At 42.5% G+C, this 27,830-nt stretch overlaps 1 protein-coding gene across 7 annotated transcripts in view; it reads right to left on the reverse strand.

The window, feature by feature from the left end:
* FLRT2 (fibronectin leucine rich transmembrane protein 2) overlaps nt 1–27,830 on the reverse strand; it is an 88,347-nt gene that overhangs the window by 37,485 nt on the left and 23,032 nt on the right. For 2 of the 7 annotated variants that reach the window (XM_081861328.1, XM_081861330.1), the window contains exon 2: nt 26,639–26,708. The exons of 3 other annotated variants lie outside the window; for them this stretch is intronic. The gene's annotated coding sequence lies outside the window, so the exon portion shown is untranslated. Of the gene's footprint in view, nt 1–96; nt 209–21,322; nt 21,345–26,638; nt 26,709–27,830 lie in introns of those variants that run through there. 2 more of the 7 variants (XM_081861332.1, XM_081861329.1) reach the window with 2 other exon arrangements.

A 27,830-nucleotide genomic window follows, 5' to 3' on the forward strand; every position in this document is an offset into this window, starting at 1 on the left:
GGTTCGTAAATTTTCTCCATCAGTACAATAAAAGAAATATGAAACTGCAACAGAACCCATATTAAACATTGGAGAGCAAAGGAATGAAACAATCACCTCTTCCTTTCTTGGGACCATTTTGAACACTGTGTGTAATAGGCTTGAAAACATATTTTGATGAAAACATCTAAAACTTGCTTCCAGAAAACCCAGATACTTCTGGAAGGCAATTATGACTGCAACAAGGTATTCTTTAAAGACCTGAAAAACAAAACAAAGGTAATGGGTTCAGCCTCTTCTAAAGGATGCTTAAGTAGTTAATTCACTGTTCAAAATGAACATTTAGGCTGAAGATTCAGCTAGTGATGCAATGCACCATCAAACACACTATAAAATCTAACAGCCCTCTTTTGATTTCAATTTGATGAAAGGATAAAATATGGCTGTATGTTGGGAAGAAGCTTCTCACAAGGCTGGTTGGCAGAAATCTCTGCCTGACATTTCTTCTGTCCTTTCATTGTTTTAGAAAGTCAGTGGTTTATTTATTTATTTATCTATTTAAATAATCATCTGCACCATGCCTCAGAGAAGTTTTATTGCTTTTTCTCCTCAGGGGAGGAAAAAAAATGGTTCTAAGATGTCCTTGGAGACAAGGTCCTCAGTTTGAGGTTTTAAAAGACCCTGTTTTAACTTGGACAAACTATAGAATTGCTAAGTTTCTCAATTCATTACTTGCAAGACATGAGCAATGTCAACTTAAAACATCCATGAGAATTGCAAAGTATGTTATGAGATTAGGAGGTGTTGAAAGTCTTGTTCCCGCTATGACCCAGAAAACCAGGAGGATCCAGACAGTAATGAAAGCAGGATGGTAAACCCTTAAGATAAACAGTCTTTTGAATGGGTTCCCATCAATTGCTCAACTGCTGTTCTCTCCTCTTGGCTCTAGATATGGGGCTTGGATGCTCCAACTATCTGGACATTTACTAGTTCATATGATGCACTAGAGTACAAGGAAGCAACACTGCTCAAAAATGTTAAGCAATGGCCCTGTGTTAAGTTGGAACCTCTGGCTTGTGGTCCTTTCCCCCAATTTACAGAGCAGTAGTACAGTGCAAAACTAGAAAAAGCCTTTGGTTTGAGATGAATTGTGCCCAAAGCCACTGTGCTTTCCTCGCCTGTGACTAGCACAAATCAAAGTTGCACCCTGCGTCTCTGAGAGAAACACATTCATGATGTGTCATCTGGAAATAGAGTATCCCTTTGATTCATAATGGTTCAGAACAGCACTTCCAAGTATTTTTCTTTCCCTTGAACATTAAAGCAAGCAACTTTAGTCGGGTCCCCTTAGATTTCGGAACTGAGCCAACGTTTTGTGTTGTCTTTAATATATGGCTATTTTGCCAAGATGGTATCAAAGGAACAGCACTGAGAAAACAGTCGCCCACCCATCCTTTTCCACCCCATCCCTCCAGAAGATCCTCTGAATTAAAAGGGCAGCCAGCCTCTCCCTGCTTAAGATAATAGTAGCATTTATCACCCACGGTACATCGGGCATCTTTGCAAACATTAGCCATGGAGTTGATAGCCCAGTAGGAAAACAAGCAACGGATAATTAAAACAAGAGCAAAACTAAGAAAATACATAAAAATAGCTGTAGGCTGACATTCATCTTGGATGCTCCTCCACTGAAATATTTAGGATTTGTGTCGCCTGACACCAGTAGCTTGAGACAGCAGTAGAGATTAGCATGTGGAGTCCAGTGGGAATTATATGTTATATTTGGATGTCAGGACTATAGCACATAGAGCAATTCCCATAATGAGTTTGGCTTAATGAAAGGATGGGGAACCTATGGCCTTCCAGTTGCGGTTACAACCAGGACCTTTTTTTCCTGCCAGAACTCACCGGAACACAGTACAGTGGCACCTTGGTTTACGAACTTAATCCATTCCGGAAGTCCTTTCTTAAACCAAAGCGTTCTTAAACCAAGGCGTGCTTTCCCATAGAGCGGGGGACTCAATTTACAAATGGAACACACTCAACAGGAAGCGGAACATGTTCTGCTTCCAAGGCAAAGTTCACACACCAAAACACCTACTTCCGGCTTTGCAGTGTTCTTAATCCAAGCTGTTCATAAACTAAGCTGTTCTTAAACCAAAGTACCACTGTACTGGCCAGGGGCGAATGAAGGTGTCGTGACACTTGGGGTGGCAAACCGCTATGTACAGCGCATGTGCCGTACATAGCGATGCCGCACATGTGCTGTACATAACGGTTTGCCAGCAGCGCCGCTCCAGCGCCGTACGGACGGTGCCAAGATCCTCCGTTCACGGCTGTAGCGGCGACAGAGGGATCCCACCACCGTCTGTATGGCACTCGAGTGGCAAACCGCTATGTACAGTGCATGTGCAGCGTCATTACATACAGTGCATGCGTGCAATGCTGCACATGCTCTGTACATAGCGGACTACTGCCACGCTGGGATCCTCTGCTCGCAGCTGCAGCCACAAACGGAAGATCCTCCACATCCGGCTGTGGCGGTGTGATGGCTGCTTGCACCATCGCGAGCCCCTGCGGAGTGCCTTCTTGTCACCCCCCCCCCCCCAGACACGGCACCTGGGGCGCACCACCTCCCACCCCCGTTGTGATGCCACTGGCACTGGCACCTGTCAGGTGGGCACCATTGCCATTCTAGGAGAATGAAGAGGTAAGTTCTAGCACCTCTTTTTCTAGAAAAATGGCACTGGTTACAACTCTGATCATTCCTGACCTTTGGCCATCTTACCAGGACCTGATGAGAGTTGGCCCTTCATGTTATTGTGAAAGACCCACCAGGCACAGTTGCCAACTCCAGGGGTCCCTGAGTGCCTGAGCACTCACAAAATTTTCACTCTGGGTGTCTGGCCTCTACTGCCTGCTGCCTTACATCTGACTCTCTGGTGCCGCTGCAGCAGCTGGGCCGGGGCCTCTGCATACACCACAAGTCCTCTATTGGGGCCCGCTGTGGCTGTGGCTGTGCATCTGGGGTGCATCTGCAACTATGCCAGGCCCCAACAGAGACAGTGTGGAGGTGGAGACTTTGTCCTGCCACGGCGGCAGAGGGTGGCGGCCAAGCGTTGAGTGCATGACATGACGTCACTGGGCATTCACAGTCTGGGGCCCAAGTGGGCACCTCTGGCCAAAGGTTTCCTATTCCTGGTGTCCTCAAAATTATACTGAGGTTAATGGAGGGCCAGGTATAAAATAATACCTTCCCTACACATGTACTGGTTCTCTGCTGTACCCCATCCACTAAATATATTTGGAGACTAGCAACAAATTGATAATGACTCTTTTCCTGATGGCAAACTTGACAGCTGAATGAGCCTTGGAGTCACAAAATGAAGCAAAGGAGGAAGGCATGGTCTTATGACTGTAATCCTTGAACCACTTTCTTCAGAACTATCACATCAACACAAGACCACTCTACAACATTATCAAATGACTTTGATAATGAATGGTGCAGAATCTTATGTTAGGTTATGTAAAGAAATAGTGGAAATAGACAAAGGGCATTATTGTGGTAAAATGGGGATATCTGTGGCTCTTCAGATGCTGATAGACTACAGTGGCTACCACTGACCATGATGTTTGGGGGTGATGGGAGCTGATGCAGAACATCACCTGGAGGTTCAGAGTTTCTTTATCCCTGGGAAAGTTCTGAATCAAAATAATGTTGAAATATGGTTTCAAAGGACAAGTCCCCCCCACACACTTTTGCCGTTGAAAAATTGTAATAAGAGCTTTATAAAAGGTCAAATAACTATATCTGTGACTAAGGGAATGAAATGTTACTGAGTATTTGAGTGAATGCCAAAGTATCTGTGCTGCCTTCTGAAAATTAGCAAACCAAAACAGGAAAGTCAAGTCTTACTTCTATAAATGCAAAGTATTTACAGCTCTACATATGCCTCTTTCTCAGTAGTCTAGCTATGAAATAGTCCAGTCATGCAGTAAGAGTTGTAAAACATTGCTTATTATTTAGTATATATTTTTTTATCTTTCTTAAGCCAAAAAATAAGTTCTACACATCACCTAAAAATGAAGAAGCTCAGCAGTGTGATTTCTAGTACCACCATGGAAAGCTCACATTCTCTAACATGGATTCTTCCAGCTATTTTTGACTACAACTCTCATCAGCCCAGACCATTGGCCATGCTGGCTGGGACTGATAGGCGTTGTAGTCCAACACATCTGGAGGGCTTCGGATTGGAGAAGGCTGGTCTAGCTACTTACAAAATTAAGCCTTAAAATGAAAGTGTGGTGAAACCCTTCATGAACAAAAACAGCAAAGAATTTGCCGGACACTGAGCCCAACATTTCTCTATCATTTAGGCTGCATTCACATGTCAGCTTATTCTGGGTTTTTTGCCATTTTCCTGTCAATTTTTGCATTATATTTGAGCTTTTGCATGACATATAAACCTCATCCAGACATATAATGGAATATAGCACAAGTTTAGTGCACATTCCCCTGTTATTTGTAAGCAAAGTATTTTCTAGAAGCAAATGATACAGAAACAGATGCTAAGCTTATGATATATTCCTCCATATTTCTAGAAGGTGGCTATGCTGTTCAAAAGGGCATATACAATGTGGAAATTAGCAGTTAGGGAAACGTCAGGAAAACAGAATAAACTGCTATTTGAATGCAGCCTTGGACTGTGTAACCAAGTAGATTCTGCTGCCCAACCACCCAGAGCCTACCATTCTGACTAGCAATAATTGACACCGCATTTTTGAGTTTTACTCTTTATCAAGAGCCAGTTCATATGCTACACAGAAAGGAGTCCATGTTTCCCACTGGGAGTACACCCAATGGGGAGGTTCTGCCAAGTCCATCTCTTTGATGAGGACATCTAGTCAAAGCCTTCCAGCCAACTTGTTGGTCACACTCATCCCTGAAGTGTTTAGGTATGCACCTCAAAACCTAATAAACATAACAATGGAAGAAGAGTCCTGCTGGTTCAGACCAAAAGTTCAATTTAGTCCAGCATCCTGTTCCCACAGTGGCAAACCGGATGCCCGTGGAAAGCCCTTCAGCAGAACCTGAGCACATCAGCACTCTTCTCACTCGTGCTCTCCAGCAACTGACATTCAATGGAATACTGCCTCAAGTACACAGTTATAGGAACATAGGAAACTGTTTCATAGAGCCATCATAGGGTGTATCCTGAGAACGGTTCTATCATCAGCTGCCTTGTTGTTACTAAGTAGTTCCATTTGTTACACTCTCAAGACATAGGGCGATGCAGAATGAAGTTTCATTTGTTACACTTTTAAGACACAGGATGATGCAGAAGGAAAATATCAGTATGAAATGGCATTGCCAACAGGAACTGTACATTGTGGTGTAGTGGTTAAGAGCGATAGACTCGTAATCTGGGGAACTGGGTTTGCTTCCCCGCTCCTCCACATACAGCTGCTGGGTGACCTTGGGCTAGTCACACTTCTCTGAAGTCTCTCAGCCCCACTCACCTCACAGAGTGTTTGTTGTGGGGGAGGAAGGGAAAGGAGAGTGTTAGCCGCTTTGAGACTCCCTAGGGTAGTGATAAAGCGGGATATCAAAGCCAAACTCCACATTGTAATCTTTGGACTTGACAATCCTTGGACTTTATGACAATAACACATATAGAAGGTTAATCGTAATATGATATGTTATTGCCATCAGGAACTGAGCTTTGCAATTTTTGGATATGACAATTAAATTACAGTTTCATTGCATGTAATGTTATGTTACTTTACAGCCAGATACGTGTGTGTTGTGGTGTTCTAAACATGATTTGCGTAATGAGGCAATCGTGGTGTGTGTTGTTGTCATAGGGCCATCTAGCACAGGACTGTCAGTGCATCTCCAGGATTCCAGACACTGGGTGGAATTCAATGTCCCATTATTAGACGTTCCATCTGCTCAGGCATATCAGGCTGTCCAAAAACACAATCCTCTGCCCCTCCCTCTGTACACTATTCTGGGGGTTCTCTTGGCACATGCACCCTGCACCAATTGCAGGGGAGCAGATGTGCAGTGGGGGGGGATGCAGAGGAAGAAAAGACCAGATATGGAAGCCCTTCAGCAGGGCTTGTGTTGACGTGGTTAATCAGAAAGGGGTGTTTTTTTTTGTTTTGTTTTTTGCATCTATACCTGGAGATGCCTGGGATTGGACCTGAGACCTTCTGCATTCAAAGCAGTGCTTTGCCACTAAGCCATGTCCCTTTCCCATCACAACTACTCATCACTGATAGGCTTATCCTGCATGAAATTGTTTCACCCCACCCCCCTTTTAAAGTTCTCCAGGTTGGTGACCATCACTATCCTCATGGGAGCAAATTCCATAGCTTAACTCTGTGCTGTGTGAAATACTTCCTTTTGTGTGTGTTTGTGTGTGTGCCCTGAGTCTCCCAACATGTGTGAAAAAGCCCTCAGATGAAAAATCCACTTTCAAGTGATGAATGAAATAATGCAGTTGCCTAGATTTGATTGTAAAGTTTGCATTTGTTCAAAACCTGTTGACCTTTGTATTCATTGGGGATTTTTAATGCAACCTTTTAAAAAAGCAGCTGCCAGTTAGGAGTCTGTTCTTGGGTTCATTTTAATACACTGGGAATAATAATAATAATAATGAACTTTAATTTGTATCCCGCCCTCCCCGGCTGAAACTGGGCTCAGGGTGGCTAACATCAAATATATAACATTGGTATAAAATCAAGCAATAATTAAATTACCTCCTAAAAAACAAGTCAGGGTCAAATTAAAATCTAATTAGATGGCTTTCCGCAGGATTAGGGTTGGGAACAGTCAATGCTCATCAGGCCCAACTGTTTACGTTGTTCTTATATGGGCCTGTGAGAATGCTGGGAGGCCTCTTTCATACTAGTTCTTATACAAAAATAAAACAGCTTCTTTCTGATCAGCTATTGCGTTGGGGAGCGGGTGCTGTTCTTTGATACATTTTATAGCTGCTGGAGCCCCCTTGTTCCTTCCATTTCTGCTGTCCTCCGTGTAGTTTATAAGCCTCAGATGTGCTGAATAAGCATACCTGCCACAGAAAAAATTCTACCACATGGACATGAACAGCATTTTACTCTTTTGCATTTCTTGGGCCTGAAACAAACATTCTGCAGCCAGCCAGCCAACATCTCATAAGATATGGCGGCTCCTGCTTCTCCACTGCTTCTACTCTCACTTGGGCATGTCCTTTAACTTCTGAAAACTTCAAATATGAACTGGCTTCAGTGCTGCGGGAGTGACCTTATCTACATCCACCATTTCCAGTTGTTATCATACTGAGTGAAAAGTGAGGGACAATGAATGAAAAGCATTCAACTTCTCAACTGATTATACATCAAGATGATCTAATACCAGCCTCTTCTACCAAGCCTCACACTGGCTTCCACATCACTGTCTAAAACAGAATTTTTGACCCGGGAACAATGGGTGGAATTCAACACTGAGTTCATCCAATCATTCTGTCTATGCAAGAATTTTAGCTTTCCAGAAAGAACAATCCCTGCTCTCCTCCCCCCACAAGCTGTTGGGGGGGTCTCCAACCCCCCCAGCAATTATTGGGGTCACATGGGCACATAGAGGGGAGGGGAAAGCCTCATTGCACAAGTGGAAGTTCTTGCACAGGACTTCAACTGATGGGGCTCGTTAGGTAGATCCCACCCCTTTTTATTTTTAAAATTAATTTCTATCCCACCCTTCCTCCCAAAGAAGTCCAGGGCAGCAATATCATGTATACTACCAGGATGCTGGAATAAGCAAACATTAAGTGATTGGATGGCTCAAATGATTGGTAAAAAGGCTTAAGGAACCTTCATATTCAGAGTACTGCCTGTAATCTAGTTTAGGTTTATAATCACCATCTAGACATTGTGGTGTTTTGACAACAACTCAGTGCCTTCTGTGAGATGAGTAGGTGTGAAATCTCATTGCAATTCTTACACCATTGGTTGAGTAACAGAAGAAGACAATCACCTATTGTAAATGAAAGATGTAATCAAAGATGTTAGCAAAGTGGGGATAATTCTAAGGTGATGATAAAGTTTGTGAACACTAACAACTGCCGCTGAAACTACATCCCTCTTCTATTCCTCTTCCCACAATACCTGAGTTTTGTTAAACAATGACTACAATATTGCAACATGAGAAGAAAATCCTGGGTGATTAGCTTCAATGAAACACTCTCTCAAAGTACAAAGAGGCGGAGGAAAGTTGGATGTCCCCCCTAAGGACTGCAGCCATCAACACAGAAAGAATGCTGGCTCCAGGTTTTGGACAAGATGCCCTTGGATGAGACACCTTCGCTAGAGCATCCTTCCCTTTTTGCAGCTGCTGTAGTTGTTCCTCTGTGCCACCATTGCCTAATCACTTGCCAGGAAGAGATTTTGGCTGAGCGGGTGAGCAGGTGATGACACATCCGTCTGTCTGTCTCTCCCCCCCCCAAAGTAAAGCATGTGTTGTGTGAGCAGGTGTCAAGGGTGAGGGAGAAGGGCAGGAATTCTTTGCCTTTCCAGAGGGCTCTGCTTTAGCAGTTGCCAACCCATGACATCAGCTCTGGCCACAAGCCTCATCTCTGCTTCTGTTCCCTCCCTCGTAACAACAGTAGGATGGTATCAGCCAGTGCAGTGGTACAGTTGTACCTCGGGTTAAGTACTTAATTCATTCCGGAGGTCCGTACTTAACCTGAAACTGTTCTTAACCTGAAGCACCACTTTAGCTAATGGGGCCTCCTCCACCTGCTGCGCCGCCGGAGCACGATTTCTGTTCTCATCCTGAAGCAAAGTTCTTAACCCGAGGTACTATTTCTGGGTTAGCGGAGTCTGTAACCTGAAGTGTATGTAACCCGAGGTACCACTGTAGAGGCTAAAGTGTTGCACTAGGACCTGGGAGAAGACTAGGGTTCAGATCTCTACTGACATAAAGCCCTCTATGTGACCTGGGTCCAGCTGCAGTCTCTCAGGCTAACCTGCACCACGTGGTTATGGCCAGGATTAAAAAGGGGGAGCATGAGGAGTGTATACAATATAAGTAGATAAGAAGAGTCTTCTGGATCATCAAGTGCAGCAACCTGTTTTCAGAAAATCAGTTGCCTGTGGGAAACCCGCTCAGGATCTGAGCGCATAAGCACTCTCCCCTCCTGTGGCTTCTAGCAACTGTCATTCAAAACCATTACTATGGAGACAGAGCACAGTCATCAGGGCTAGTAGCCATTGATAACCTTATCCATGAACTTGTCTAATCCTCTTTCAAAGCCATCACCATCCCCTGAAGAAGTGAGTTCCATAGTTTATGCACTGCATGAAGAAGTACTTTTATCTTTATTCTGTCCCGAATCTTCTAGCATTCAGCATCACTGGATGTCCATGACTTCTTGTGTTCTGCGAGAGGGAGAAAAGCTTTTCTCTATTCCCTTTCTTCATGTCAATCCTAATTTCATACACTTCTAACTAAAAAGTCCCCAAATGCTGCAAGCTTTCCACACTGAGGAGTTGCTCCATTCTCTTGATCATTTCCTGAACCTTTTCCAACCTCTACAATATCCTTTTTGATACCAAATTTCTTTGAGGAAAGGTGGAATATAAATGTAGAAATAAATGAATAAACACATAAAATCAAGGGATAGTCAGTGTATGATGTCATATCATCAGGCTTGGAGCTTCCTCATTTCTGACTGCAGTGATGATGTCACTTCATCTGCTTGACTATTCATTGATACAGCAGAGGGGGAGATAATTGCCATTTCTGATGCGGACCAGTGCTGGCCCACCAATATGTGACTCTACAGGCATCTGTGCTAAGGTGGAACTTAATACAGAGCAGCACATTTGGCTGCCAGAACGAGTTAAAAGGGGATAGCGTCAATGAAATAAAGCAAAACTCCATTTGCCCTCAGAAATCCTTGATGCTGATTTGTAGAATAGGTTCAGATCGAGCACCGTGTAAATATCACCCTGAAACGAAGATGGTGTGATAGCATAGTCCGGTGACAAAGCACTGCTACACCACGTCCCCGCATGACTGAATAACAAAAGGCTTCGTGAATCGCAGCACTGACTTTATCCTTAACTGCCTCTTTCCGAGCAAAAGAAAAAGGACACATTAACTATATAAATGTATGCATTTTTATGACTATCTTGAATATCAGGGGAGGGAGAACCTCGTACACCTGTTTTCATTTCTGACAAACAAGATAAGAAGCAGCACAACCGGTATGGAAAAGACAAGGCTAGATTGGAGCTTGCTGTACATTAAGTGGGATTTGACTGAGCAATCATGGCTCAGGTTTTTGGGGTTTTTTTTTTAACATCTCCTTTATTTTACCTGCTGAATGCCTTTCCCTTCGGTAAATAGGCTGTTAAAAAGAAAATGGAACCAATTCAGCAGCAAAGCAGCTCTTTGGCAGCCTGAGCCATTTAAGATTTCCTTCTGAACCCTGCCACCTTAATTCAACAGCTTCATGTTCTCCGTGTCAAAACGGCCTGACTGGCTGTAGCCAGACAAGTTTGACAAGGCAGCAGGAGATTATTTTCAAGGAGGGATACAGCAAACTGCTGGGATTTGCCCGGCAGCTTCAAGAGTGGAGATCTTTGCCAGCTACAATATGGGGTTTGGTGCTGTAAGTTTGGTGGGATAGACAGTCTGACATCCTTTTCAGCCGTGAAAGTCACTTGAACATGTGCATGGAAAGATCATGGGCCTCCATCCTCCAAACATTTATTATGAGATTTGAAAGAGCCCCCAGATGCACAACTGCAGATGTGGAGGACACTCTACACACCATCTGGAAGGCCGCTTTTTCAGAACCCCAGTTAGGGATGCTTAAGGAGAGCAATCTTTGCAAATTCATATGCAATGTGACCTGATCTGAACCTCTCACTCTAATGTGTGGATCAGAACTCAGCTATCCATTGGGAGTTTACACTGCTCTGAATGTTGTAGCACATTTCTCAGCATGTATCAAAATATGTATTTAAATATGTATCCTGAGAGAAAATCCATGTTAAAATATGTATGTGAGAAGATATTTTTTCTTTAAAAAAATCACAGATTGAGGTAAACGCGGAATTTATGGGGCACATTCACACCATACAATTCCAGCACATTCACTGCACATTTCTTGGCTCAAATAAACCTGAGAAGAGCTACCCTTCTCAGAGCTACAATTTCCAGAACCCTTAGCAAACTAGAGTTCCCGGGATTGTTTGGGAGCGATAATGTGGTTTAAATGTGTCTTAAAGATATGGTGTGGCTCTGTCCTTTGAGTGCCCAGCTTTGACACTGAAATCCTGGCTTGTTAAACAAAAAGCACTGCTTTGATCTGATGCCCAGTTCAGCAAGACTTATTCAGCAAGCATACCTATTTTTCCCGGGGTTGTTTCTATAGCCTGGTTACACACACGGAAAGAAGGAAGGAAGGAAGGATTGAAACAAATAAAAGAATAGCAATTGACTGGAGGATGCATAGCACAGCAAGGCTGCATCGAAAACCCTCTTCAGGCATTCAAGAACTAGGAAAAGCAATACATTAGGGTAGAACTGTGTGGATAAGCTTGTTCCACCTTGTATTCCCAGTCTCATTTCCATGGCTCTCCATAAGTTGGACAGTGACTGTTTGAAGGGGGGCTGGTCTCCTTCCACTTCCATAGGCTCCCCATTTGATCTAGAACCTTGGTTTTCCAGGCACCTATACCATGTGAAATCCTCCATGAATATAGGCAGCTTCCTTACTTGGGACAGTGCCTTCCAACGCACAGGCATTGAGTGTGTCCCTGCCCTTCCACATGGGTCATTTCCCCCTGAACCTCATAGTATAGCATGAAACCAGATATTTGCCAACTTGGCTAGGCAGAATGAATAGTAGCTTCTATTTTTGCATAATTGTATTTTTTATCTCTCTCCTAACCCATCCCTTTAACTGCACCTCCCCCCATCTTACCTATTACGATGTACATTTTAATTTCTTAATGAGCTAAAACACAATCTAAAGTTATCTAAACTGTTGACGTCCCTAATTACTACATAAAGAAAGGTAAAGGTAAACCCTAGGCTCTGTGGTTTAGACCACAGCCGCACCCGTGCCCCTAATTACTACATAGTTTCCATTTATTTTAGGGATGGGATTCTAATTTCATAGCATTAAAATGTTTAATGCTAAATCCTACCTCCTCTTTCACAGAGCTGAAGTATTCAAAAATGTAGTGCAATTGTCAACACTTCAGCAGGAATATTAAAGGCACCATCACAAAGGAATTTTCCCCACCCTTTAGTATGTATTAATGTTTTCCCCCCCATCTCAAAACTATCTTACGTCTTGTCTAGAAGTCTGTTACTAAGGATTGAAGTCTCCCAATGCTTTCATAGTTGCTGTAGGGATTAGTGATCACATGCTGTCAGTATTTATTTATGGTCATTACAAGTCTCCCAATCCAGTAACTAAGCATTGGAGCTTATTGAAGACAGGTGGACCTTTCTAGTTTATGAATGAAGTTGCAGCAACTTTGTGAATGGAGATCCAGGAGAGCTGTCTGGCGAAGAGGGCAATGAGGTCAAGCTGCTTAGTGACCCTCTAAGAGCATTATGGCAGCAAAGGCAGCTGCAGTAGTCAGGGTTAGAGGGATTTTCTATGGGGGAAAGGAGAGCTAACACTACATTAGCCTGTATAGGTTGTTAGGCGTTGCTCAGCTCAGATTGCTGAGAGAAGAAATTTATCAATTGGAGCATCTGCCTGGTGGGGATCTATGTTTTAAAGCAGGTTCACATGTGACAACAGAAGTACCTTTTGCAGTTCCAGTGCCTTTATTTTGGATTCAAAACCAGCACTGTATTTTTGTATATGTCACTTTGAAGGCATCTGCCAAAACCTATTTTACTTTATTTTTTTAGACTATTTTTTAATTCTTGCTCTTCAACCAAAAGAAAAGCTCCCTCCTTGCTTACGCTCTAAAAAGATACAGCAGAAAAGGAACATAAACTGAGAGGGAGGAGGAAATAAGCAAACTCAGGTTCAAGTCCTTAGTTGCAATCAAGGAAAGGAGGTACCATAAGTTGTGAGTCTCATGGCTTTTCTGATGGAGTGGCCATGCATTCCTTCTCCCTCCCTCCCTCCCTCCCTCCCTCTCTCTCTCTCTCTCTCTCTCTCTCTCTCCCTCCCTCCCTCCCCCCCCCCCGGCTGGAGCCTAACATAGTGACTGAGGCATTTACACACATATATACATACATTTTACTTTTAAATAGCTTCCCTCCCTGCAATCTATCCTGCATGGAATGAGAGATGCAGCATTAAAGAGAACTTCCAAGTTTTTGTTCTTCCACACCTTACCCACTCATAAAACCATCAAAAACTGTTAGCAATCCTAACCATAATTTGCCAAACCAACTTTAAACCATAGCGTAAGAAACTGGCATAGTTTAAAATTATGATTATATTTCTTCATACCCTGCCTTTTCCCCAGACCAGGACTCAGGCTGACTTGCATGAATTAAAACAAAACAGATAAAATACAAAAAGCCAAAAGCATACAAAAAGATATTTGTTTAAAAGGAATTAAACACTAGTAGAATTAGAACATTATAAAAAGTAATTACATCCTAATAGAATTTAAACAATATAAAAAACAAATTATTATAATATGGCACAGCACTATTAAATTTAATAAATAATAATATTGTGTGTTTTTTGTTATGGAATGCATTTTTTGTATTTTAATATTGTAAACTGCACTGTGACCTTCAGATGAAGGGTGGTATAGAAAATTTAAATAATAATAATGTCCTTTTCTGAAAAAACAAAAACAGCCATTCCTAAAAGCATGTCAGAATTAAACAGTCTCCATCTGCTGGTGGAAGGACAACTAGGAGGGGGCCAGTCTAGCTTCCTTGGAGAGAGAGTTCCAAAGATTAAGAACACTTTAGGAATACAGGGCTAAGCTGTGGTTGCTCTAAAATGAAAGTGGAAGTTTCCAGTGTTATCCATGTAGCCATTCTGAGAGGAGGGTTGGAAAGATGAGAATGTTTGTTCATCCTCTATGACACGGGTAGGCAAACTAAGGCCTGGGGGCTGGATCTGGCCCAATTGCCCTCTAAATCTGGCCCGTGGACAGTCTGGGAATCAGTGTGTTCTTACATGAGTAGAATGTGTGCTTTTATTTAAAATGCATCTCTGGGTTATTTGTGGGGCATAGGAATTTGTTCATTCCCCCCCCCCAAAAAAAATATAGGCTGGCCCACCACAAGGTCTGAGGGACAGTGGACTGGACCCCTGCTAAAAAAGTTTGCTGATACCTGCTCTATGAACACACACAACACACAAGAACAGTCACCTCAGGCTTTTGAGAATAGAAAGTGCTGTGCAGCATCCCCCATGGAGGTGTGGAAAGTTTTTTAGAGGCTGTGGTGATTGACTCAGAAATGTACCAATTCTTCTTTGGAAGCCAAATTGCATTCATAACTGTTTGGCTTCCACAGGAGGGAGCTTATGTCCCTGGGATGCAAGGGAGGACCCTTTCTGAGTATAACATTCAGCCTTGGCTTCTGTGGTAAACCCCCCCCCCCATTGCTTTACACCACCATTATATCCAAGGCCTGTCCACAAATTCCTGAAAAGAAAGTGGGGGGGGGATTACACCCCATCTTTGCCTGAGAATTTGACACATAGGCAACGTTTCGGAGGGGTTAAGGAAATAATATTAACATCACAGCCTGTTTATGACAGCAATTTTCAAAACCACAGCAGCTTCCAATGCCAGAAGCGATGGCACAGGGGAGAGTGTTATTATAACAGCGTGATTCTCTGTGAAAGCCTGTCACCTTCTGTTCTTGAGCCTTGCTAATGTACAAAGGCGAGATGCCCAGTTTAGGAAAGGGATGTTTTTCCCACTGTTACATGATGGCTGCTAATGCAACTGCTAATGGACCATAATTCCCCTGCCCATCTTCACTGCAACAGATACAGGAAGTGCTGGAACTCAGAGGCCATGAAGCACAAGTCCTAAGGCAGGTCCCACTCCAAAGGAACTGCAATGCACTTTATGTGGGAGTTCAGTTCCAAGGGTTCTGCATATACACAGAAATATGTATATTCAAATCCTGGGAACCACCGATGTATGTATCCTGGGAACCCTAGCCTTCCAGAAGTGGAGTGCTGACTGGACCTTGCCTGGTAAGGTTAGCCTCTCTGCCTTGTTTTTGGGGAAAGGCCTGCTCAACACACCAGCTCTGGGATCCACTCGCAAGATCTCACAGAGCCATCCAAGTTCCCACAAGATTTCAAGCAATCCTCCCCAGTCTTCTGGAACCAGCATACCAAGAGGGCTTTGCCAAGGAAGCAAGGCAAGAAGCTTAAAAACTCTCTTCACACCAGGGAAAACTTGCCATGCATTTAATTTAAGTGGCCAGACTTCAAGGTTGAAATCGCACAAGTAAGAAATGATCGTACTGTAACTGCAGCAGCTTTGACTTTCCACTGACAAGCAGGGAGTCAAAGCAAGATCCGGTTTTGCTGTCCGGCTTTCATGACTGACAGTGGCAGCAGGAGGAAATGTGTACGCTAGGAAATTATGGCCTAGGTGCAGTCCAGCGTGGAACAGAAGAAGCCTAATTTGCATCGCATTCCACAAACATATTTGCCCGAGGCAACTGTGCGTAATACAAAGAAGCAGCTCAAATAAAGGAGCTTTAATCAGCACTAAACCTGGTTAAGTAGATGCTGGGGGGGGAGCTCTATGATACTAGACCAAAAGGAGAGGATTAGCGCTAAAAATAACAGAGGAAGTTAATATAAAAAGTTTAAAAGCCTGCAGCTGCACCCTACAAGTTTGAACTGTGCAATGTTTACCAAGATTCCAATGTTGTTATAAGTGCAGAGGAACAATTCTGTCCCAGGCGTGCCGATGTTCTGAGAGTAGTGGAGGCTCACGAGAGATGCTTTTATGAATTTGGCCACCAAGCTGCAACTGAGCTGGTATTATATAAGAAATGCTCACTGGGGAAATCTCTTCTTAAGTGTATGCCCTGGGCAACCATCTAAAAACTTGAGAAAGGGACATGGCACACGCATCGCATGCCAAAGGTCCCAAATTCAATCCGTTGAGTTTTTAGGTAAGTCTGGAAAATCCCTCTGTCTGAAAAGCTTGGAAAGATTCATTCCACCTAAAAATGGAATGAATATGTTCATTTCAGTTTCTCTCATTTTTTTTCAGATCTTAAATTTACTTCCAAACCTTTCCATAGCATCTTGCGGTTTTCTGACAATGTCTTAAAAATTTGCCAGCATTCTAGTGCTAATTTTACCTAATATTTACATTTTTGTGTGCAATGTTGCCTAATTAGAAGTGATTTTGCATGTGATTTTCAATGATAGATGCATTTACATGTCCACTTTACCTGGGTATAAACACTGTTGTACACATCCCTTGGTGGGAAAACTGCATTGCAAAATTCGTAAACATGCGAATTTCAAAGGGGAGTTGTGCTTTGGCTGGTGTATTATTTCAGGAACTGTGAAGTAGGTAAGATTGCATTAAAATGTGAACTGAAACAAATTTCTCCCCCCATCCCAGCTACTGCCAATCAAAGTAGACGGAACTGGGTTAAATGGGCCAATGGTATGACACAGTATAAGTCAGTTTCCTACATTTCTTATGACTTTGTGTTTATTCATTTGTTAAATTTCTATCCCACTCTTACCCCCCAGAAGCCCAGGGTGGCATAGCACAATAAGACAATTAAAACATCTAAAAACAGCTTCAGTGCAAATATAGTCTGGCAGCTGTAGGTATTTTCTTAGGGTCAAACTACATTTTTCATTAGTTGCACAGCCGTGCTGTTTTTATTGTAATTATTTGTATGTTTTAAGCAGATTTTATATGTGTTTATAGCTTTAATTCTATTAATGTTTAATTGTTTTTTAATGATTGGGGTCCCCCCCCTATGTTTTTAGTGATTCTTGTTTTTATCTGTAATCCGCCTTGAGTCCAATCAGGAAAAATGGTGCTACAGTGGAACCTCGGTTTTCGAACGTAATCCATTTGAAATGTTTGAAAACTGAAAAACGAAAGCAGAAGCCTCAATACAATAGGGAAACTCAAAATGGAAGCTGCGTAGCACATTAGGCTTCTGAAAAATATTTGGAAACTGGAGCAGTAACTTCCAGGTTTTCGACAATCAAAAGCCGAAACGTTCGACTACGAAGGCATTTGAAAACTGAGGTTCCACTCTATGTGTGTGTGTGTGTGTGTGTGTGTTATTAGCTAGCAAGCAACAATGACTGCATTTAAAACAACAACAACAACCTTAATATGAGGGGTGGAGAGTCCTAATTTTCATCATGATCACAGAACTTCCAGAAAGGAGGTTTAACCTTATTTCCCCCAGATGCAATCCTGATGCAGATCACCTTCTTGAACTCAATTCTATTAATCTGAGGGGCAGAGGAGGAGTTGGAGAACCTCTTGTGTTTGCCCTCATATTAAATTTCCATGGGCTGGTATTTCCCCACATGTTCTATTTTGGTAATTTTGAAGGCATTGCTTGCTTCTGGATTATGGAAAGAACTTAAATGGAACGTACTATTTACATACAATCTGGTGGGTGGCTTTTTTCGCTGGGGGCTTGGGAGGTTTGAATTACACACTGGATGCCCTGTGACAGCTCAGTTCCTAAAACAGAAATCATAATGATCCATGTGCACATCTACCCCCACTCCAAATAGTCTGAAGGCCCTTGATGCGGTTCTACTGCTGAAACTAAACAGATCTGATCCCATAAACTGCCAGGAAGGGAAACCAACTAGAAACCCTTTTGCAAATTGAAGGTTTGAGCTCCCTGAAGAAGAATAGGCTATATGTGTAATAATTAAAAATAACTGAAAAAGATAAGTCGAACCAAAGTCCATTCTGCTTACTGGCGTGGTTGGGCTGCACCTCTAGCACACAAGGGTGTGAACTGTTAACATCACACTTGACTATTATAAGGCTTCCATAACCAATGGATAAGATACCCAAGTGCTGCTTGATAAATGTAAGATGGCTGCCAACACAGACTTTGGTGACGTTATTTGCTCAGTGACTCAAATATTATGTATTTTCTACAGGTTTGAGTGGCACCCAACAGGCTTCCTTGCACGGTTTCATTGGTACAAAGATGTCAAGAATGTTGGATCAGCCTCAGCCAGCTGAAGTGAATTTCACACAAGTGGGACTGGCCAAGTGCTATTTGAGCAAACATCTCAAAAAACAAATAAGTAGATCATTGTCCACAATTCAGGCAACATTGATTGCCCTGGGGCCTTAGGGTCAAGGACAGGTCATAAATAGATGATAATGATAATAGTAAATAATTTAGCCCAAGTAAATTCATTGTGGGAAATCGGACTGAAGAGCTCAGTGCAACTCAGATTAATCTTGAAATGCACAGGCCTATTTGGCAGGAAGTGTGTTTGTGTCACCACTTTTGTTGTCATCTAGATTCAAGCTACTCAGAAATAACTGCAAATGTCTACTTTGAAGCACGAAACTCCATCTCTGAAAATGCAAAACAAAAACTTTGAATCTCACCAGTGAAATGCACTCTTTCTTATATCCATAAACCAATTCTTTTTAATTCTGTGAAAATCAAAGATGCATTTTTATTTTGGACATTTGCTTCATTTCTAACTTGAATGTGCATGAACAAATGTCATGCTTATTAAGCTTAGGATTAGTTCTCACAATTAAAAGGCGATGTGGCAAACCTGTGTCTCCACTGAACCAACAAGGGCTCTCACCTGCAGTGTGAAATGGTATAGTCAAGAGACCAGTTTATCACTTATCTATTATTTGGGGGCTTAAGTAGCAGGAAAAGGTCCAATTTGGAAAGGGCTTCAGTTTAGGAGTGGGCATGGTCTACAGAAACCCTGTGGTTCACTTAAAAGTTTCAAATTTATAAAGCAAGATTGCATGTATAGTGGTACCTCTAGTTGCAGACTTAATCCGTTTCAGGGTGCCGTTTGCACCCCAAAAAGTCTGCAACTAGAGCGCCTCTTCTGCACATGTGTGAAGTGCGCAGATCGCTTTTGCGCATGCCCGTGTTTGCCACATTCGTAAGCTGAAAGTCCATAACAAGAGCGGAACGCAACTAGAGGCACCACAGTTAAGGCCTGAATCAATTTCCTTTAAGTGAATCTGCTTTCTTGTTTAAGAACAGACTATGCGCTTTGCTTAATCCAAAGATGACCGCTTCCCAACACCAATGAAAAGTGAAGGGAGGTACAGTGGCCTGAAACTTGCCGTGGCTTGACCTCCTGATGCTAAACTTCAGTTTAGCATTTCATGCTAACCCTCTGTTTTCCTCCTCCTCCTCTGCCTGTGGGAGCGCAATCCCTTTAATTAGAGCCTTTGGAATCTGGCACTTAAAAATTCTTCATGATACCGCTGTAGATTTTTATGTATTCTGTTGCGATTTCTCAGAGACGCTCATCCCCCATTACTGCAACATTAACTTAGGTCAGCAGCACAATTTAACATTTTGCCAGAGGATCATAATCCTTCGGATGGTTTTCAGCTTCATTTTAGCTTAATGAAGGGAATGCAACACATAACAGCCAAAAAACAAAAGAGGATCAAAGACAGCTATAAATAAAAAAATGTGCATGCCAAGCCAAAACACTTTCCTCTTTTTTTGCACCAAATAGCACAGAGATAATGTACCGCATTGGCATACGTGACCCAGAAGCAGCTTCGACAACTTTTTGTTTGCTTTGTAAGGGATTCACACTAATATACGATGCTAACATATTCTGCCCTACATTCCAGCAAATTGTAAAACAAACAAGAGACACTATGAAGTCGGCAGAGTTCTGTTCAATCCCCATAAACTGAGATCATCAGGAAATATAAATCTTCTTCGAGGCATCAAGGAAAGGTTCTTTAAACTCTTTTTTTAACAGCATGTTTACTCAGAAGTCCCAATGGGTTCAATGGGACCCACTCCCTAGTAAGTTTGCTCCTGCAATTTCCAGCAACTGGCATTCAGAAGCATACCATCTCTGATCATGGAGGCAGAACACAGCGATCAGGGTTAGTAACTATTGATAGTCTTATCCTCCATGAATCTATCTAATCCCAGTTTTAAAGTCATCCAAGTCACTGGCTGTCATGGCCTCTTGTGGAAGCTAATTCCATAATTTAACTATGTGCTGCATGAAGAAGTACTTAAGTAATATGGGGTGATGGAGTCAATAGAGCATGAGACTTAATCACAGGGTTCTGGGTTCAGCCCCACCTTGGACAAAAGATTTCTGCATTGCAAGGGGCTGGACTAAATAAACCTTATGGTCCCTTCCAACTCTACAATTCTATTAATCTCTTATTCTTTTGTCTGTCCTGAATAAAAAGCTAGTGTTATGAACCATGGCAAAATTCATACATATTATGGGTTGAAGGATCTCCCTTTTTTTAAAAAAAGCAGCATATTCTATAGTTGATGGGTGTGGGTTTTTTTACTATGGATAGGTAGGTACTATTTGTCTTTTCCATCTCAGGACTCAGAATGTCTCGGTCCATCTCTATGTTCCTCACAAGACACCCTCCATGGTAGCAATTTTACATAATCAAAGGTGCATGAAGTTTGAATGCTACCTTTTCCCCAGGGACCAGATCCATTAAGACCTGCACTCAAACTCTCTGTGACCCCCTACGGTTTATATTTCTGTAAGAGGGGCACTGTTTTGCAGGCAGCGATAAACCTAAAAGATACATTAATAAGTGGCTTCACCTTGATAATGGATTGCCAATATTATTAAATGTTGCTATCTTTGGATAGTTGGCTTTTTAGTGCATTACTTGAGTTATGCAAAGAGTGACAAGATTATGGTTAAAATCGGATGAATAATTAAAGTAATAGAGTAATTGGAGTTGTACAATTTTCACAGCTGAGAGGAGTTGGAGGGGGGATATGCTTCTTGGTTTATAGTTCTCCATAGAAGCCATTGCCAAGCATACCATTCCCAGGAGATCAGAATAAAAGATAATCAGTATTTTAAACACACACACACAAGAATAACAGGTTATGTTGTTTTCTCTAGCTTAGCAGAAACTGCAGAGTAGGAATGCATTAGGCATCTGCATGGGTGAACATTTCACCTCTTCAAAGTGACCAGACTTATAACCATATCCTACCAAAAGCCCACACAAAACAAAACTCTTTTCAAAAGGAATGACAGTTACATCCACAACAGAAATAACAGGGATCCTCTGTTGTGAGTCCACAAAGGTCTCAAAAGATTGCAATATTTCCATGCCAGAGGGGGAAAAAAATACTGACTTTGAAGGTGACTACTGATCTTGCAATCCCATCTCCTTTGAAAGTATTTCTTAAGGCGACCCAGCACGTCAGATGCTGCAAGGATCACTAAAGAAGATGAAACATATCCCTGATTTAAAAGGATATCAGGTGGCCCAAAACCTTCCGATGAACACTTCAGGAAATTGTCTTAAGTCCTCCTCTAATCCTGTGATCTGCCTCCACTCTGCTGGTTGGGGCAGAGGGTGGGGGGAGAGAGCAGTGTTGTAATTAATGCTTCAAACTAGATATCTACAACTATATGCACACACAATGAAGAATTGATCAAAAAAAAAAAGCAAAGACATCGACATCTGCTTTGAAAAGGCATTTCAATTCCTTCCATGTCCTCAGAAGGAAAACGCATCTAGCAGTCCATATTTTAACCACTGTTTCATTTAATAATGCATATTGACATTTATCCGGAGAGATCAGCCTGTGCCTGGCTTCTTATTGTACACCCACAAGCCTCTTGTCCATTCCTATGACTTTTTATTATAAGGTACTGTGAATCTGTGAGCGGTGACAGCAACACCACTCCAAATAAAAGGCGTGGTTGACCATTCTCATGACAAATATTTTGCTTGTCTCTCAAGGCCAAATTCCTCTAGAGGTGGTGGGAGATGAGTGTTTTGCCTTTAAAATTTCATACAGTGACTTTCATCCATTCCATTATTTGTCAAAATGCCCCCAAAGGATCCTGGGAACTGTATTTTGTGAAGCGTGCTGAGAATTGTAGCTCTGTGAGGGCTTAACCACACACCCCAGGATTCATGTGCTTTAAATGGTTGGTGTGGGTGTGGCTAATGAACCAAGGCCTGATGCAGTCTATTAAGGAAGATTTATGTGAGAATGCTAGCTTTTCACCCCTTGGCAACCACAGATCGCCACTTCCCCTATTGCATCTAAGCAGATTTTATAACATGAAGCTTTAAAGTTCTAGTGCTCCATTTATATGCTTTAAGATACTCCCAACAGTTTGAAAAGCTGCTGCTGAGTGAAGGTTGTTCTGGGTGTTGGTCCCAAGGGAGCCACACCAATCTATTTTCATTCCTACACCTTAGCAGCTGTCCTCGGTGACCCCTCTGCCTGCACTGGGACCTGAAGTCTCTCTGGATTTCAATTATACCGCAAGAATGATTCCCATCTGTGTCAGGCAGGCATTATTAGATAATGAGCAAGGTGCTTAATCCACATCACTGCGTAGAGTGTATTTCAAGTGCATAGACAAAAAGAACAGCACTTTACTGTTGCAGCAAACCACTGTATGACGCATAATCATTCACATATACGCATGCAAAAACCCACATGCCTGCACAGTGAAATGCAGTCCTCATCTCTGAAAGTACAAAGAATTTAGCTGTAAAGGAAAGTACACATATAAAAGCAACTTGCATTCTGTGCTACTCTCTGTGTTGGCCAAATCCTGGGACAGAGAGAGACACAGAAATCAACAGGCTGGGTAATTTGTTTGTAAAGGTAAAGGGACCCCTGACAGTTAACCCCAGTTGCGAACGACTCTGGGATTGCGGCACTCATCTCGCTTTACAGGCCAAGGGAGCCAGTGTTTGTCTACTCCGCAGACAGTTTTTCTGGGTCATGTGGCCAGCATGACTAAGCTGCTTCTGGTGCAATGGAACACTGACACCAGAGCAACACATGGAAATGCAATTTACCTTCCCACCAAAGCGGTTCCTATTAATCTACTTGCACTTTTTGGTGTGCTTTCGAACTGCTAGGTTGGCAGTAGCTGGAACCCAGCAACAGGAACTCACCTCATCACAGGGATTCGAACCACCGACCTTTCAATCAGCAAGCCCAAGGCTCAGTGGTTTAGACCACAGCACCACCCAAGTCCCATATTTGTTTGTAGTATTCAGCAAAAGAAATAAGGGATGCACAGTTCTGTGGAGTTACTATGAGGAGAGCAAACTATGATCACTCTATAGAATTATGATACCTGCTAATACAGATCAGCAAAATGCACCCCAAAGACTACATTGGCATTGAGCAGCCACTTGTTTCAATGATTGTTCTATATTGCTTTTAAATGTTATTTTTTATAACTTGCTGTAAACCTGCCTGGTGTTTTGTGAGAGGGAGATATATAAATACTTTATCACCTAGACATCTGATAGGAGAGCATTCCACAGGGTGGGTGCCACTACCAAGAAGGCCCTCTGCCTAGTTACTATCAACATAGAGAGTAAAAAGCTTATTGGATCAGGTTAAGATTTAGTATAAGATGACTCCTTAGATAACTTTACTAAAGGGAGTTTGCAACAATCCATCTTGAGTTCTTAGATGTGAGATTTTGAGTCCCACTACACTATGGCCACATTCACATCAAACATTTAAAGCTCTGTGATATCAATTATGGCTTCCCCGAAAGAATTCTGGGAGCTCCGGTTTGATAAAGTTGCTGTGAGTTGCTGGTAGACGCCTGTTTCTCTCACAGAGCTACAATTCCCAGAGCTCCTTGAGAAGAGGAATTGATTGTTAAACCATCCTGGGAATTACAGCTTCTGATATGATAGCTCCATAAAGACTTTGTTTGTGTGTGAAGGCTTAATATACTCTGATAACAGAACTACTACAGCATACCTGCTCTGCATTACTGGATTCTCTCTACCGCAACAAAAGCAAATTGCTTAGCCCTGCTGCTGCTGCATTAGGCAATACCTCCAAGGGACTGCAATGGAATCGCAGAGAAGATCCAGCTACCGTTTCACCTTCTGAGCACTGTGGCATGTGCCTCTTGCAGGAGAAAGCATTTAAATCGGTAAAACCCATCACTTGAAATTTAATGCAGAGTGCCAAATGTCTACAGCAGCATCCATAAAAGCCATTACACCTGCAATCTTCTGACACACACAGATGAAGGTTAGCCTGGTAATTTTTTCAGAGCCTTATTACATGTCCATGATGATCAAATGCATTTGAGGAGCAGCTGGAAAAGGTCACAGAATGTACCTTGGTTGCCAAGTTTCTTGAGGTTGATTAGGAAGGGGAGGATCACAAGAGAAACTTGAGTTAAATAGACACCCCTCTTTGTTGAATAATTCAGCTACTGATAGCACATTTATTTATTTCGCTTATATCTATGCAATTCAAGGGAGCATATCAAGGAACTCTACGATCCACGCCCTGGCAACGCTCAGGTTTTACTTAGCTCCAGCAAAGCAGCTGCATCATGTGCCTTCAGATAATGAACACATAACACAAAAAATGCTATGAAAAGCACATAGCAAGTGACATTGCCTTGCCATGTGTATCTGTGCTCTGGCAAAATGCTGGTTGGACTACTGCAATGTGTTGGATATGAGGCTGCCCTGGAAGACTGTCTGGAAACTTTGATGAATTCAGTATATTGTATCCAGGCTGTTAACTGGGACCTACCCATCATCAAAGTTCTTCACAGGCATAATTTGTTCCAGGCACAGTTCAAATTGCTGGTTTTGACCCATAAAGCCTGAATGACTTGAGACCAATATAACTGAAGAATCCATTTGAGCCTGGTTGCTAAGCTCATCTTCAAATGCCCTGCTCTAGCAGACCCTCCAAGTGTCCCTATTTTCCAGTGATGTCCCTGATTTAGAGAAGCCGTCCCAGTTTCTGATTTGATCCCAGAATGTGCCACCTTTGCTTAGGTTGTCCCTATTTTCATTGGAGAAATGTTGGAGGATATGGAGTTATCTGATCCATCTGAAGGCATATCCTGTATAGGGAAGTTTTTTTAATGTTTAATGTTTTATTATGTTTTTATATATGTTGGAAGCTGCCCAGAGTGGATGGGGCAACCCGGTAAGATGTGTGGGGTATAAATAGTAAAATTATCATTATGGAATGGGACGTCCCTATTTACACCGGAGAAATGTTGGAGAGTATGCTCCAGGTGACCAAATATTTGGAAGTTAAGCAGGTGTTGACTAGCGCCAGGCTAAATCTCTCTCTGCAATAGTCCTCAGGTATTGGATTTCCTGCCCAGAGACATTCTACTGGAACTTGGTTTATTACCTTTTAGGCTTCAAAAGACCATTTTCTTCCCCTAGGCATTGGGTGATTGATTGATTTATACCTCTGCCTGCAGCATATGGTTGCTTGAGCTGTACTGCCATTTTACAGGGTTTTTTAACGCATAGTTTAAAATATGTTGTAAACCGCCTCAAAGCCATTTTAGGTACAAATGCAGAAGAGTAAAAATGATTTCAACAGCAAATGAACAAAACTGAATAAAATAAAGTTAAAAAGGACAGCTAAGTAAAGAACAATACAACTACAGAGCCAGGCTTACCATTGGGGAAAATCTGCTCCACCAGCAGGTTTGGGGTGACCATAAAAGGGCAACAGATAATCATGAACTGTAGCATCTGAGGGGCATCATATATGCCTCAGTAACCAAAGTGTCTTGAACAATCTGTGGACAGAGTGGCAATATGAGTGATGCTCTGAGTGACAGCTTTGTGGACAGGAACAGTTTACTGCTGCCAGGGTCATGCCAGGCTGCCAGGACCTGGAATCTCAGGGCTTCAGCCTCTTTCTCAGGGTGGTCTCTAGGGGAAAGTGTTAAATCTCAAAAGTGGGGACATTTTAAGCCTTTTCTCCTTTCAAACATGTTTGTCTTGTCTTCATACACTTCTTCCCCTTGCTACAGGCAACAGTAACCAACAGGTGGGCACCATTGCAAGCATAATCAATCTATTTTGAAAACAACTGGCAAACAGAATGACAATTCTACGCTGGAGATTAGGTTGGAAGGAAAGGAAAGGGAAGTGGTAGAGCATCTGCTTTGCATGCAGAAGGTCTCAAGTTCAATGCCCAGGATCTCCAGTTAGGGCTTGGGGGAAAAATACTGCCTGTAAACTCTAGAGAGCAGCTGCTAGTCAGTTTAGACAATACTGAGCTAGATGGTGAATTTGTATGACTCAGTATAAGGCTTAAAGAAAACACTTTAAGAAAATCACTGCATGCCTTCAATCTCCCACTAAAGCTTCCACCCCATACAAAGGTCTGGACAAAGGTCAAGACACACTGGAGAGCTTTAAGTATCATCCTTCACACAGGATAGAAGCAAACTCGTTCTTCATTCCATACCGCTCTTTGTCTGGCCTATAAACTTGGATGGACTAACTCAAACAAATCTGGATTAGTAACTAGTATCAGCGAACAAGGCCATCGTAAAAACAGCAGGATATTTAATGCTCCCACACCTGCACAATTAAATGTAATTTGTAATGACAGACAGTCTTCAGGTTAGAGCACGCAAGTGGAATCGAGGAGATTTGAATCCATCATTACCTGGGTCTGCCACAGAGGCACTGCATTATCTTGGGTGTGTGATGCTGCCGCAGAGTCTAGATCTGATTCCCTAATGACAAAATGAAAACAAAACAAAATCTTTTCATCTTTTGTGGGATTGCTTAGAAAAGCATGGGCTGGCAACCACAAGCAAATATTTGAACATGTCGTCATGCGGCTCCAGCAAAGCAGATGCTCTCAGCTAAGCATTTCAGTAGCAAAGTGTACCCATGCAAGCGAGTCTTGTTAGAACATGGGCCTCTGGCTGCCAAGAATTCCCATCTCAACTTGTGAGATTTGACAGAGACTCCTTTGCTGGATCTTTGATGAGAACAAGCAACACCCCTGTCTTCTTCTTCTTCGTCTCCTCCTCCTCCTCCTCATCCTCCTCCTCCTCCTCCTCCTCCTCTGTTTTGCTCACCACAAGCACCCTTTAAACAAAAAAGAATAAAGAAATCATGTCCTTCCACGAGGAAGATCAAGGTGGCAGGTATGTTCCCCTAATGCTCATAACAAGGCCTCAAGGCCATCCATGGATGAGCAACGATTTAAGCCCTGGCCTCCCCAGTATAAGGCCATACTGTCTCCTGAGGGAACAGCCAGCAACTGCAAGTGTCCAGAAAAAGCCCCCCTTTTAGTGCATCAAATGTGGTATGTGGATTACGAATCATCTCTGCCTTCTCCCTGTCATCGACTTCAAAAGCTGACATGGCTCTCTAACATGGGGAACTTGTCAATCCTTACCTGGAAACTGAGCCAAATCATATGCAAAATAAACAACACCATATATGGAATTTGGAGAGCTACTCCAGAAAACTGTTCTGTGTGTTGTTTCATTTCTTCAGGAGTTCCTTCACATTTGTGAGCAGAAGCGGATTTAGGGTAGTGTGACCTGTTTGGCCACACTGGGCGCCACACTGCGGTGAGTGGGGGAGCACAAAAATGTGCAGTGCCAGAAGCAAGGGGGTGCTTAAATTCAGCATAAGGGCTCCACTGAAATTTGAGAATTTGAATGTCCGCTATTGTTGTGATACCTGCTTTTGATCTCTAAAATGGAAAAGGTTGCCTGAAATGGCTGGGTTTTTGTGCGCTTCTCCCGGCCACCCTTTCCCCAGATGAAGGAAAAATGGCACCTTGATTTATGTACAATTATTTCACCAAGAAGCACTCTAAGAAATCTCTCTCTTTCTGC

This window comes from Podarcis erhardii (genome assembly GCF_964252035.2).
Source record: "Podarcis erhardii genome assembly, chromosome: 1".
NCBI classification, from domain to species: domain Eukaryota; kingdom Metazoa; phylum Chordata; class Lepidosauria; order Squamata; family Lacertidae; genus Podarcis; species Podarcis erhardii.